The sequence below is a fragment of the Perna viridis genome, chromosome 11, assembly GCF_037379345.1.
Source record: "Perna viridis isolate PV_CMFRI_1.1 ecotype Kerala chromosome 11, ASM3737934v1, whole genome shotgun sequence".
Lineage (NCBI taxonomy): Eukaryota > Metazoa > Mollusca > Bivalvia > Mytilida > Mytilidae > Perna > Perna viridis.
Window position 1 is genome coordinate 39,454,136 of NC_142455.1, and position 13,325 is coordinate 39,467,460.

At 32.2% G+C, this 13,325-nt stretch overlaps 2 long non-coding RNA genes across 3 annotated transcripts; one reads left to right on the plus strand and one right to left on the minus strand.

The window, feature by feature from the left end:
- Positions 1-3,702: 3,702 nt before the first annotated feature.
- On the minus strand, positions 3,703-5,743 carry LOC148604027 (uncharacterized). The gene is made up of 2 exons (XR_015916660.1): positions 5,424-5,743; positions 3,703-4,076 (listed from the first exon to the last, which is right to left on the minus strand). It is a non-coding gene; the product is annotated as an uncharacterized LOC148604027 (long non-coding RNA).
- On the plus strand, positions 5,564-13,078 carry LOC148604028 (uncharacterized). Of its 2 annotated transcripts, none has more exons than XR_015916659.1 (3): positions 5,564-5,606; positions 11,788-12,399; positions 12,707-13,078. It is a non-coding gene; the product is annotated as an uncharacterized LOC148604028 (long non-coding RNA). The 2 variants fall into 2 exon arrangements; XR_015916658.1 differs by lacking the exon at positions 5,564-5,606 and adding an exon at positions 9,748-10,265.
- Positions 13,079-13,325: the final 247 nt, after the last annotated feature.

The window sequence follows — 13,325 nt, forward strand, 5'->3', positions numbered from 1 at the left end:
GCAAGTCTGCTAACCCCACATGCAATTCTGAGGATTGTGAGCTGACATATGTAGAATCTTGCTGATATATAGTCCTCTGCAGGTTAAAGTTAAGGTGAAGTCCAGAGAAGCCATTGAATATTGTGAAATTAGCATAGAAGCCTATGGGAAGTGGAATTAGTGGTTTTTAGCCTTTATAGCTGATCTGATCCGAAAGAAAGAATATCGTTTAGCTAGATCCTTTAATCTCTGTTTCCGCTATATAGATGACGTATTATCTTTAAACAATGCTAATTTCGGGGATTTGATACACCGCATCTACCCCAAAGAACTTGAAATAAGGGATACTACAGACACTGTGAAGTCAGCCTCATATCTTGACTTACACTTAAAGACCGATGATAAAGGAAAACTATTGACCAAACTTTACGACTTTTCATTTAAAATTGTCAACTTTCCTTTCATCTGCGGTAACATCTCTTCAGCTCCTGCGTATGGAGTGTTCATATCACAACTCATCCGTTATGCCAGAGCTTGCCCAAACTACACAGACTTTTTGTATCGCGCTAGAATTCTAACAAATAGGCTTCTGGAACAGGGTAATGGAACAGGGTAATATTGTTACAAGATTGAAGTCATCACTACAGAAGTTTTATGGTCGTCATCATGAACTCGTGGATCGTTATGGTGTATCAATCTGCACCATGAAAACTGATTCATTCAGCGGGTCATAGTTTTTCTTTTCTCGTTTGTCTACTCGGTGGGTGTTTCTAGAAAAGCAGAGGACGCTTACCCAACGGTGCACCTGGTCCATGCTCCCAGTATAACGAGTTAGTGTTAAAACAACAGAACAAGATACAGAAAAAGGGTTAAGGTTAGGGTAAGAGTCAAGGATAGGGTTAGGGTTAGGTTGTATCTGACCTCAATCATGCGTACAAACATACATACAGACATACACACGTACATAAAACACGTACATACAAACACACATGTACATACAAATACACACACGTACAAACACACATGTAGAAATACACATTCAAACAAACAATGTTCTATAAACCATATAAAAACGAGTTTAACCCGGAAAAAGTGACAGTTGTACATAGACTGTCGTAGAGTAAACATGTTCCCCTTTTCCATTTGTTCAAAGTCTTTGAGTAGAATGAATAGTTTAAACAGACATATGAGATTAGTTCACCGTTAAAATTTGGGTCAGATGTTGATGTTTGTCCAGGGTTATGATTACGTTTGGGTTAGGGTTAGTTGTTAGGGTTAGTGTTAGGGTCAAGGGATAAGACTAGACTCCTACATAGAAGTAGTATCTTGGAATGGGTTGAGGATTCAGTTTAGTTAATTCGTTGGTTAAGTTATGATTTACGTTTGGAAAGATCAATATCAAAATAGCTGTAGTAGGAGGAGGTAGAGCTACAGTTTGAATCAGATTAAAGTTTTGGAACGAACAATAACAAATGTTAGATGCAAGGAAAGAATGATGAAGCGGACAACTACGTGAATGATAATAAAAGAGATTAAGGGGAATTTCAACAGCACGAATTTTATCTTAAATTGAAGTTCAATGAAGCACATGATATAGTTTCATAAAAATTAAATATAGAGAAGATTGATCTAAGCCCTAATTTTATAAAAAAAAATAGCAAAAACAAAAAAAAATATATATACAATAAAAGACGGTAGGTAATGTATGAAGGGAATCAAAACATCGAAAGTAATAAAGAGGTAAAAAACAAGCTATAACAGACCGTAACCAAATTCATGCCTTTGGTAACAATAATACCCCACTTAAAGTAACAGAAGTCAAGTTACTTAGGAGATGACAAAATGAAATAATCTTGCAAAAAAACTAAATCTTGATCTTCCGATTTAAACTTGAAAAGTAAACACGACAAAAACGAACCCAGCAAGCAACACTTACCGTTTGCAGCAAATGAATGCTGCAGAAAGAACGATCCCGAATACAGCCAGCAACAACTAGAATACGCCCATATTCGAGCACCAGCAGATAGAAGCAGTAGGAAGAATGAAGCCAAATACGACCAGCAGCAGCAGAAATATCCCCATATGTAAAAAGCAGCAGCAGAAATACCCCTCCCCAATTACGAGCAGCAGCAGCTGGAATACACACACCTCCTTATTCGAACAGCAGTAGCACCAGCTACATTACTTCGACAGTCGAGCACCAGCAGATAGAAGTAGATAGGACCCGTGCAACCTGGTTTATCTGACGATATTAACGATATTTTTATGACTGTGCAAAACCAAGATGCTTTGACGACAGTAATACACCAAGATGCTTTGATGAACTGGCTACTCCATGACCCGTATACAACCAATGCACTCATGTTTTCCAAAGCACGAAAGCCTGATTCCGAATGAAACTCAAGAATTGCAATCCAAAAGCCCAGCAGATGGGAACATTTTGTATGTATCCGACAGTTGACCGCTGAATGCAGATGACTATAAAAAGAAATGGAAAAGAATACTGGTTCACTTCGTGAATGACCAGCGAAGGAGATGGACGTACATGAACAATAAAGATTTACTATGTAGTTCCCTGTAGAGGAATTCACTTAGAAGAAGTCACCAGTAGTGATGCCGTACATGTGTAATGGACAAAAGAATGTGCCAACTTTAAACCAAAGAATGAACTGACAAAAGAAAGTGAAGCCCCAAAAAGACCTCGTGGTAGACCAACTGGAGAAAAGAAAAAAGTCGACCAGAAAACAAATGTGATCCTTATAAATGGAACTGCATTGAGAAGATTTCGGAACAAAGAAAATATTTAGGATGTATTAATAACGTAAAACGTACAACGTCGGAATATCAATTACAAGAGGAAACCAGAGCGGAATCCTTGTATACGACTCGATGACCTCAATAGATCAAGAAAGTTTCAAAAGTTCAACTAGATGAATCATATTGATCTAAGATGCCAGAACCTTATGCGATGAGAAGATAGTTCATCAAAAAAGGAGGAGCAATATAGGATATTCAATGAAAATCTAGTTCAAAGACCAGAAGTCATGTAAACCGAGAAATGAAAGAAAGTGAAAATTAAATAGAGTGAAAAAAACAGCCTTGACGCCAATGATACTCAAATGGGAATACTACCTATAGTAAAATAGTATGAAATTTTAATTTTTTCATATCCCAGTCCAGTCAAAATGTTTTTGCGATGTACCATGTATAATAAAAATGGACATTTTCATATCAACAATACATTATTTTCTTTTTTAGACCAATACAATGGTATCGCATTAGTTAAAATAGCTTAATTATTTAAAAAAAAAGTACTTTTCACCAATATTTTATGACATATTGGTATTGTTATTCTCCTGAAGCAAGGAAAATGTTTTCCCAATAATCCATATGCAACAAATATGGATATTTTTCACATAAAAATTACTTTCTATTCATATATAGAGCAATAAGATGGTATCGCATAAGTCAAAAATACTCTAGTATCTAAATATTGAATATATTTTACACCAATTTTATGAAATTTCAATGTTTTCATACTCAAAGACCAGTGAAAATGTTTTCACAATGTACCATGTATAATAAAATGGACATTTGTCATATCAACAATGCAATATTATTTTTTATAGACCAATGAGATGGTATCGCATTAGTTAAAATAGCTAAATTATTTCGAAATAGATTGCTTTTATCACGATGATCGAAATTCAACAAATATGGACATTTTACACATAAAAAACAGTTCTATTTATTTCATATTGAAAGCAATATGATTTTATGGTGAAAAATAACTCTGGTACATTTAGATGCAACATGAAATCGATTCTCTTCTTCACTTTCGGTCGTGTTTGTATCTAGAAAAAAATTATACACGATGCGGAACGGCAAAATCTTTCCCATTTTTTGCATTGGTTTTATCCATGTTTTTCTTTGAGAATCCCTCCTTTCACGAAATTCAGCACCGCTTAATATTCCCATCACCACTAATGGACGTTTGTCCCAATTCGTGTCTGAACTTTGATCTTGCAGACATCTCAAGCGAACTGCATTTCTAGAACAATTAATTTGGCATTGATATACCCAGTATATACATAGAACTGAAAAGAGTACCGGTAGATAAATTATTGGTGTTGAATATAAATTTTTAAGAACCATATCTACATCAAAAAATCGAATTAATTGTTTACACTGGACTTTGATTTCTTTCTATAATGTGCATTGAATTTTTTTTACATGGTTTTTATACAATAACTAACACAATGGCGAGATGGTATAATCATATATTTGTACATGTTGGGCCTGAAAATAACTATGTTTTCAATTGATTTTTTTTAAACTTATGAACTACTGCGTTACTATTTCTATAATGATTTATCATAAAAAATGATAGATGTAAGCATGAATGTACTGAATCGTAAAGAAAAACTTGTGTATTAAAAGGCTTCTCTTGATACAAGTATGGTTTTAAAGATACGCGATATTGAATAGGCACATTAAGAAAGCAATTTAAATTTTATGTAAAGAAATAAAGTAAAAACAAATTGTAAAAAATTCGAATTCATCATACCTGTAGTTGCGTTTGTGTATATCAACTCGTTTTGATAATTTTTTAAACTATATGAAAGAAAAACAAGTAAAATTAAGGTATTTAACCATGATGATATCCTCGAAACAAACATGTGATCATACGGATATAACGTACATATTTAAAGTGCTTATTTAAAGATTAGAATGATTGTTGGCACAATATTTATAAAATTTGATAGAATATAGATTTTCAGTGACTACTGTATTGTTTACAAATTACTTATTCATAGAAATTTAGTATCAGGACAAACATTTGTCACTTTATCAAAAAATTACACTTACAATGTATGCAGGCATCGACATAATACTTATCATACTTTAAAACAAAAGATGTAGTGAGTAACTTGTTAGTCCTTTGTGTTTGTAAGCCCTTGGACGTACATTTTGATAATTGTTTTCGAATACAGTCTAATATTTATGAATTTTGTTTTGTTCTTTTTTTTATTTTGTTTTGTAACAAAACAAAAAACAAAACAAAACAAAACAATACAAAACAAAAAACAAAAAACAAAACAAAACAAAACAGAACAGGAATAAATGAACAAATTGATTCATGAATATAAGGCAAATAACAGAGGTAACAAAAATACATGCATTTACCAGAATTAAACGTATCTATTACACAAATCATCACACATTGTTTTGACAAAATGATTGCCTTGAAGGTAAAGAATAATCAAGGGAACCAAGGTTATAACGGTTATCAAAAGAATGTAATCCAGGGACAAAGACCCGACATGGAAACAGACATACACAACAAAGAACATAAAGTAACTAAAATCATACGTACATTTTACAAACTAACAAAAACATGAATGAGGAACTTCAGGGATTTGAAGGAAAAACATACAACCTACCCTGTCAGAGCTACTTCTTACAAGTGTATACTAGTTTAAACATTATCAAAAAATGAAACTGTTGTTGAATTACAAAATAAAACAGAAATCCAAAAATCGGCGATCCACAAAATTTTGAAAATGTGTACGTGTTTGAGAAGGTAAAAGGAGAAGCTGTGATGTCTTGTCTGTGAAATTTAAGAAGTATAATGATATTTGCTTTCACATATGTTTGAAACAGAATGCGGCAGATCGTACTTAGGTCAATACAAGTGTTTATCATTTTTTCAAGTTAATTTGATAAAATTAAATATAGAATTATTTTTGCAGCATCAACTATATCTTCATTCAACAATCCAATCAAGATTGCATTGCCCCATTCCCCGTTGCCCCATACCCCATTGCCCCATGCCCCATTCCCCATAGCCCCATCCCCCATTATCCCAACCCCCTTGCCCCATTTGAACCATCCCCAATTACATCGCATTATTTCTTGTTGTTTAATCCCTCTTCCCCCAAAAAGAAAAATGAAAGTAAATGTTTTGTCATGCACATATAATGCATTAAGATGAACAAAGATTTGTGCAATCAATATCAATTTTAGAATCTGGCAGCCGGGTTTGAAAATCACCGAAATCACGCGATAAATACATCGTAAATTATCACTACTCGGGGCTGCATGAGAAATAATCATGCTAAATATTCTAACTATTAAAACTATAGATGAATATATAAATTGTTAACGAATCTAGGTTTTGAAATGACTGTTAATTCAATTATATTTCTCCAAAATGACATATTTCTGCAAATTGTATGAGTGCAAACAGTTTTAATTTCAATAATGGTGCAATATTATTGTTTAAAATATAAAAAAAGGAAATATTAGTATCTGGTTGGTGGTGGCAACACTCACATTTCAATAAAACATTTTCAAAATGAAAAGGTTTTGCAAAGTCTATGTATGCAAAGAGTAATCAAGGGAACCAAGGTTATAGCGGTTATCAAAATAATTTAATCCAGGGACAAAGACCACACATGGAAAACAGACATACACAACAAAGAAAATAAAGCAACCAAAATCATACATACAAAGCAACAAAAGTAAATGAGCAACTCGGACTCCACTAAAAACATTTTGTATATACCTATCAGGGTAAAACTGTTGTATGGAATGTTAGAATTGTCAATATAAGTATAATGTAGATGGCTGTGATGCATATATTTCTGACCAAACTTGTAAAAATGAGATGCTTATGCAAATTAAATGGGTGTGAACACTAGACATTTTCTTAATTGTCTTAAATTATTTTTTAAAATGTAAATATTTTCAAAACAAGCATCATGTATGTAGCTGCAACACATGGTCATAGTTTTCCTTTCCTCCTTTGTCTACCCCGGACTGGACTTTTTATGAGCAACTCGGCGGGTGTTTCTAGAAAAGCAGAGGACGCTTACCCTTCCGGTGGACCTAGTCCATGCTCCCAGGTTTTAGTGGAGTCCGAGTTGCTCATTTACTTTTGTTACTTTGTATGTATGATTTTAGTTACTTTATATTCTTTGTTGTGTATGTCTGTTTTCCATGTCTGGTCTTTGTCCCTGGATTACATTCTTTTGATTACTGCTACAACCTTGGTTCCCTTGATTACTATGTCAGTCAAATTCCTCACAAATGACATATTTCTGCAAATTGTTTGAGTGCAAACAGTTTTAATATCAATAATGGTTCAATAGTATTGTTTTTAAAAAAATGACAATATAAGAGTCCAGTTGGTTGTTGCAACACTCATATTTCAATCCAAAATCTTCAAAATGACGTATTTTTGCTAGATATATGTGTACAAACTTTATATATCAGTCTTAATTTTTTTTATAAAATGTTAAAATAAGTATTATAATAATGACTGTGATACATATATTTCAGACCAAATTCTTTAAAATGAATTTTTTTGCAAATTGAGTTCGATCACTTGAAATTTCCTTAATGGTCTCAAGTAATTGTGAAGAATGTAAAAAAAATGTTAAAATAAGCATCATATGTGTGAAAATTGTATGAGTGCGAACAGTTTTAAATTTAATAATGGTCCAATATCATTGTTTAAAATATAAACAAAATAGCAATATATGTATCCGTTTGATGGTGGCGACACTCATATTTCAATCCAAAATCGTATAAAGGACATATTTTTGCTAGATGTATGTGTACAAACACATTTTTATATACCTGTCAGTCTAAAACTATTGTACAAAATGTTAACATTGTCAATATAAGTATTATGTTGATGGCTGTGATACTTATATTTCACACCAAGTTCTTAAAAGTAAGATGTATTTTGCAAATTAAATGATTGCAAACACTGGATATTTCCTTAATGGTATAATATTATTATTTAAAATGTAAACAATTGTCAAAAAAGCATCATATATGTGACTTTGACACATTTATTTCAATCCGTTTTCCCAAAAATGACATATTTTTGCAAATTGTATGAGTGCGGCCAATTTAAATTTCAATAATGGTGGATTATTGTTATGTTAATATTACACAATGGCAATATGAATATCGAAAATCTTCAAAATTACATATTTTTGCAAAGTGTATGTAAGCAAACACTTGTGTTATATACCTAACAGTCAAACACTATTGTATAAAATGTTCAAATTGTCAATATAAGTACTATGTTAATGACTGTGATACAAATATTTCAGTAAACCTCTTATAATGAGATATTTTTGAAGTTGAATGAATATGAACCCTTGAAACTTCTTTAATGTTCTATAATAATTGTTAAGCATGTAAACATTGTCAAATTGAGCATCGTAAGTGGGGCTGCGGCACATTTATTTCAGTCAAATTTTTGAAAAATGACATATTTCTGCAAATGGTATGAGTGCAAAAAGTTTTCATTTCAATAATGGTCCAAAAGTTTTCTCTACAAAATGGCAATATTAGTATCCGGTTGGTTGTTGAGACACTCATATATCAATACAAAGTCTTCAAAATGAGATATTTGTGTGATTTGAAAAATTGTAATGACTTGAAATTTCCTTAATGGTCCAAAATAATTGTTTGAAATGTAGAAATTGACACAATAATCATCATATGTGTGGCTGTCAAAGATGGCAATATTAGTATCCGGTTCGTGGTTGCGACACTTATCATATATGTCAGACAATTGAAAGGGAATCAACGTTTTCAATTTAAAAACTGGTCTTGTTTTTAATTTTTAATATAATCAATATATCAATATTAAAATAATGCAAGTGTCTGTGACAAAATTATGTCAGTCTAAATTTTCAAAAATGATGTATGTTTCGGAATTGTATGAACGCGAACATTCTACAAATAAACAAAACATTTACTCTTTCAATTGCTGTGACAATCATAGAATTATGATAAGTACGTTGCTTAAGAAAAATCAAGGCTAAACATTTTTTTTTCGATTGACCAATCAAAATTATTCCCTCGCCCCATTCCTCATTGCCCTATTCATTTACTCAATTCCCCATTCCCCATACCCTATTCTCCATGCCCCATACCCAATAAAATGGGAGGTTTATTCCAAACAAGTACTGTAAAATTTTCATGTCCCTACTCAAACATTATGACAGAGCTTGCCGTAACTACGCAGACATAAAAAAATTAAACTTCTGGAAAAGGCCTTTGTTAATACAAGATTGTAGTCTGATGATTTCCGCTAAACTTTTGTTTCCCTTGATTACTCTTTCAAATACGTCGTTATTCGAAAGCTGTTTTGGTTTATGTAGTTTCACAAATTTGTTATTTGTGTCTGTATTTTCCTGAATTACATTATCTTTTGCTCGCTAGAAACTAGGTTCCCCTGATTACTTTCTTACATACACTACATATACTGTTGTTATTGAAGAAAATAAACATTATATAGTAATAATTCATTTCCACTTAGAGAGTAGCAATCACTCTGGAGATAGATTATTCACTAATAGACCAAATTTGTCTCTGAAAATATTTAATTTATCTTTTTAAAGGTACACATATTCAATAAGTATCAATTTCTCATTAAAGAACTTAAAAGGGAAGAAAATGTGCGATAAAACCAACAAAAAATGTGTTAAAATAGGGATATAGTTGTAGGTAATGGGTACATTTTATGTAGACACTTTTGTTACATGTCAAAATAACTTTTTTCTTCAAAAATAATAATGTTTACAATGTTTACGTACATCGAAATTGTTTAACCCGGCGGGGTAGTTGTCTTTTTGACATATTCACCATATCCTATTCTCATTGTTTCACCGAGAGTGCTAAATATATACAATGTAGCTTCTATTTTAAGTTTCGTTTTTAACTGCTTAGCGAATAAAACAGATACTTTTTTTCTTTTTCCAATCTTTCAAATACAATTATAATTTTCATGTATTGTATTTATGTTTACCTGTAATTATAAATATGTAGGTATAATTTATGTAATACATGTAAATCAAGAAGGTACACTTACAGGTGTTCTACCCCCTTCTGGACTGAAATTCTAAACATAGTAATAAAATGCAACCAATCAGAATTTTTGTTAGGAACTTCATGTTGTACAACAAGATAACTATTTTAGAATTTTTCAGATAGTTCTTATTGACTAATGACATGTCAAATAAATTTAAAACTGAAGTTTTTTTTTTCACAAAATAGCTAGCATATGGTACAATTTTTTTTGCCTGCGTCAACGTAGACTCACAAGTTTTCTTGGAATTCTGGCCATCTGTGAGCAGGCATTTTTGGGAGAGGTGCCACAGATCATATTATTTCAATGGATGGTTATCATGGTACTTTAAATGACGCTCAAGTGCCTTTTTTTGTTCACAACATATTCTAATGAACATCGTTTAATGCAGGTATTAATGTTTTAGAGAGTCTTAAGTGAACGTGCTTTTCAACAAATGGTCGGCATTCCAATAGGAACAAATTGTGCTCCTTTACTTGGTGATATTTTCCTTCACTCTTATGAGGCTGACTTTATAGATGATCTGATCAGAAAGAAAGAATATCGTTTAGCTAGATCATTTCATCTCAGTTTCCGCTATATAAATGACGTATTATCTTTAAACAATCCTAATTTCGCGGATTTGTTACATCGCATCTACTCCCAAAGAACTTGAGATAAAGGATACTACAGACATTGTGAGGTCAGCCTCATATCTTGACCTATATTTAGAAATCGATGGTAAAGGAAAACTATTGACCAAACTTTACGACAAACGTGATGACTTTTCATTTAAAATTGTCAACTTTCCTTTCATCTGTGGCAACATCCCTTCAGCACTTGTGAATGGAGTGTTCATATCACAACTCATACGTTATACCAGAGCTTGCCGAAACTACGCAGACTTTTTGTATCGCGCTAGAACTCTAACACATAGGCTTCTGGAACAGGGTTATGTTGCTACAAGATTGAAGTTATTACTAAAGAAATTTCATGGTCGTCATCATGAACTCGTGGATCGTTATGGTGTATCCATCTCCTCCATGAAAACTGATTTATTCAACGAGTCATAGTTTCCTTTCCTCGTTTGTCTACCCCGGAATTGACTTTTTATGAGCAACTCGGCGGGTGTTTTTAGAAAAGCAGATGACGCTTACCCTACCAATGCACCTGGTACATGCTCCCAGTTGTTTGTGGAGTCCGAGTTGCTCATTCACTTTTGTTACTTTGTATGTATGATTTTAGTTACTATATGTTCTTTGTTGTGTATGTCTGTTTTCCATGTCTGGTCTTTGTCCCTGGATTACATTCTTTTGATTACCGCTATAACCTTGGTTCCCTTGATTACTCTTACCAATATACAATTTACATGTATGAAATTTCGAAGGTCTAGAAACTAATGTTGATACTGGGAATAAGGGGAAGTTGGTATTACTTTACTTGAAAAGAAGTAAGCCCTTTGAACAAAGAACTAACCCATACGATAACCATTTTTCACGTGACTAAGTACTGAGGTCTCAATACATATTTGACTGTAAATGTATTAGTGTAAGAGTATTTATACCAACGTGCTGGCAAATCTGAAAGAGTTGTTAATATCTGTCTATATAAATTATGACCAATTGATAGACATAGATTCTACATTTGAATTAGTCAGCCGACCAATACAGGAAAATTTGAGATACATGCATTTCAATTTTGGCACATCAAAGAGAGTAAATTTGTAGTTCATTCATTAAAATATAAACTAAATGCATTGTCTTAATTCAAGATAGTACTACTTATACATAAATGTATTTATATGTTGTTTAAATTATGAATATTTTTTTTTGTGATTTAAACTTGCAAAGTTTTGTATTTTACTCTTTTCAAAGCATGACAGTCACTCAACAAAATTGTTAATGCAATATAACCACTGGCCTACTCTTTTTTAGAGTCCAGACCTTAACCCAATTCAGATTTTGTGTATTAAAGCATTTTAAAGGGCGGAAGAAACCAAGAACACAACAAGAACTTATTGATGGGATAAAACAATTGTTGGAGCGCTTGACCCCTTATGACAAATACATTGACCATGATTTAAAGTAGTACCTGCTGTTGAGGAAAAGGGAGCAGCTTGAGGAAACTGATGATCCATGACACTTTTCTTTCCGGTGGTATTAATTTAGACATTGTGCAATCAAATAACAACTTTTTTCATGTATGTATAAATACGCATAATAACCCCCTTACCAAAAAAAAAAGACTAGACTGACATGCTAAATTTACACTGCTAAGAAAGTTGAAAGTATCATCTTGTGCCAGCTTGAATTTATGTATTACTGTTCAATTCATTAGAGGATAATGAACATGTTGAAGTCCATTTAATCCAACAAATCAAACATTGTAAATTGACACCATATAGTATATAGTTATGTATAATTTGCTACTTAATATGTGACTAAAAAGTAATCAAGGGAATCAAAGTTCTAGCGGTAGTCAAAAGAATGCCATTCAGTGACAAAGACCAAACATGGAAAACACCCATGCATAACAAAGAACATTAAGTAAGTAAAATCATACTAAAGGTTGGAATAAAGGATATGAATTTTAAAATGTCAAATTTCCCATAGACTGCCAAATAATTTGTTGGTATACAAATTTCTTAAGCAATCAATTTTATAATTAGGTTCTACCATCTCTGTTTTACATAGAAATGTTTGTTACATGAAATACATTATGATACACATGTATGATGATTAATTAATGATAGTCATTACATTTTTTTCTAATTCAATGTACTTGTAATTGAAGTTTTGTACTTTTTAAAATACTCGTGTCCAAAATATTACTGCACTTGGCGTTTCGTTTCAGGGTTTGCTGTGATATGCGATTGAATGTGTCAGTCACAGTTTTATATTCCTTCTAATCAGTGACTACTTGTATCTTTGGTTACAAAGCAATCAGACAGTCTATCTATCGACATGATTTTGTAACTGTGTAAAAACTGATGAAGTTTAATAGGAAGGTTGAGCATTATTATATATATGCAAACAGAAATTTGATTGTTATCAGAGGATTCCAAAAGGACATCATTTATATGGTTAAAATATCATTCCTCTTAAACAGGTCACTGGATTTTCACAAAATTGTATATATAGATAGGCTGTGCATCATGTATAATAAAATATGTCAAATGACGCAAATGAAAATTTATCCAGTTGAGGATTTTTATTAAATATAACATGCAACCCAATTTTAAGTATAGATGATCTTTTATATGAGTGCTCACAATATGCAAAAAATGTACGTCTAATTTTGTTTTTTTCATAGTTACAGATATCAATATTGTTTTGAGTATGTTGCGTTAATAATGTTTGCTTCCTCAACTGGAAAACTGAGATTTAAACATTTAAATCTCAATAGTAGTTGGTGTATAGGTCTATATTCTAAAGATACATGCATTTGTAGTTGTTTATGGTACTTTGTAAGT